A 2147-nucleotide genomic window follows, 5' to 3' on the forward strand; every position below is an offset into this window, starting at 1 on the left:
TGATGTGCCCATAATTTTCTCTGGACATTTATCAACTCTGATGTATTTTCAAGATGTGCCAACCAAAAATTAATATAACATTCTTGATTGTAGAAATAAAATTCTTTAAGAATGAACTCAGAATGAGATCTTTTGATGTAATGCAGGATAACCTGGGTATATCAGTTTACCCATCTCTGCTTATTCACCTGACAAAAAAATTATTCTTCTGTGTGGAGAGCCGCCTCCCGGGTCAGGCCTAGTGGTCGCGCTGCAGCCTGCTCTAGAGTTCCCCCCGCCCATCGAGTGAGCCAAGATGGTGCCCGCATCCTGTTTCCGCGTATGACGTACGCGCCCACCAACCCTATCTTCCAATCACCTCTGTATACGTGGCACTAACCTATTGGGTTTGGGCACAGTATATAAGAGGTTACCCGGACAGGGTGGGTGGAGACGACCCACAGGGAGCCGTACCTGACGGCCGCATAGAGGTTGTTCCCCCGCGGGATATTTCGCCCGCGTGGAACCTGTAACAGAGAATGCAAGCTTAACTCCAGTAAAGGTCTGTGCTTACAACTGCTACGTGTCTTGGATCTGTGTTTCTCACCAGCGTGGATTTGTCTGCGTCTGTCTCTCTCTCCCTCCTGTTCCCTCCGCCGGCCGGGGACCAGAAGCTGAGCGAGACGGCGCCGGACAAGTGGTGGCCCGTACGGGGAACCCTTCTGCTGCCTTTCCCCGAGCTGGTGAGGACGTGCATCCTGAGCTCGCAGCGGACTTCCCGCGCTTGATCACCGCGAGAAGGTGAGTACTTCTTATTACGTGAGAGTTAAGGCCCGCGGGCTTTCAGGTAGCCCCGGGGACTCGGAAGAGCTCTCCGAGTGATTAAAGTACAGTGCCGACTGCAAACATGGGGCAGTCCGGAAGTTTACCTTTGTTAGCTCCCTTAAAGACCCTTTTAGCGGACGGCTCCTGTGAAAGTGAGCCGCCCACTTGTAAGCCGCCAGAGTCTGGCGCTAGTTCAGACACCTCTGACTCAGAGTCAGATGGTGATGAGACCGAGGGTGCAGACGCGCCTCCGCTGATCGATTGGGGGAGGCCCCCTGTCTCACCCACACAGCCTTCCGCCCCGCCAGCGCCTGCTGCAGGGACGCGGCGGCTTCCGGTGAATGGTTTTGGTGATCTCGCCAAAAACCCTCACCACGGGCTCCCTCTGGTGGCCGAATCAGGTAATTACAGTGGCCCTCCTTTGCGAGACCCGGAACCCCTTACAGGCTGGTCGGGGGAGGGGCAGTTACAGCCGTACCCCCCGCCTGCGTACGCGAGCCCTCGAGACCTTACGTCACCAAGTGATGGAGGGAGACATTTCTGGAAATGGAACCCCTTTTCAGCCTTTAGATCTTTCGGTATGATGGGTGGTTGCCAGCCGCTTAAGCCAGAACCAGTCTCAGAGATGTACCCGGTTATTATCAATCCCCAAGGTAATAACCAGTATGAGCCATATGATTACAAAATTTTAAAGGAATTGAGGCAGGCCGTCCATCAGTATGGCCCCAATGCCCCTTTTACCCTGAATATGGTTGAAAACCTTTCCGCCCTGAATCATACACCCGCAGATATTTTTCAGCTGGCCCGTGCTTGTTTACCACAGGGCCGATATATAGATTGGAAAGCATGGTTTGAGGAGCTAGCTGAGGAACAAGCCGCAAAAAACGCAGCGGGGAGACGTGGCGGGTGGAATGCAGATATGCTATTGGGGAAAGGTGCCCACTCCCAGAATCAAACAGGGTTCCCTCAAGAAGTCTACGCCCAGATTTTCCGTTGTTTCGTAGGAGCCTGGAAAAAGCTGACAGGTGAGGGAGAGGCTCAAGCCTCACTCAGCAACATACATCAAGGCAGTTTTCAACCTTATGTACTACCCTTGCCTGTGTCCTTATGGGGAAGGGACATTCTAGCCCAGATGGATGTTACATTGACCAGTAACTGCTCTCCGGCTTCTAAGCATCTCTTAAAAGGAATGGGATATGTCCCTGGCAAAGGCTTAGGAGCCTCATTGCAGGGACACACCATGCCCATACAGACTGCTTCCAATTTTAATAGACTAGGCCTGGGTTTTTCCTAGGGGCCACTGAGGGGAGACTCCCACCCACACCTATAAAACTAAAGTGGAA

The sequence above is a fragment of the Tamandua tetradactyla genome, chromosome X (assembly GCF_023851605.1).
Source record: "Tamandua tetradactyla isolate mTamTet1 chromosome X, mTamTet1.pri, whole genome shotgun sequence".
Lineage (NCBI taxonomy): Eukaryota > Metazoa > Chordata > Mammalia > Pilosa > Myrmecophagidae > Tamandua > Tamandua tetradactyla.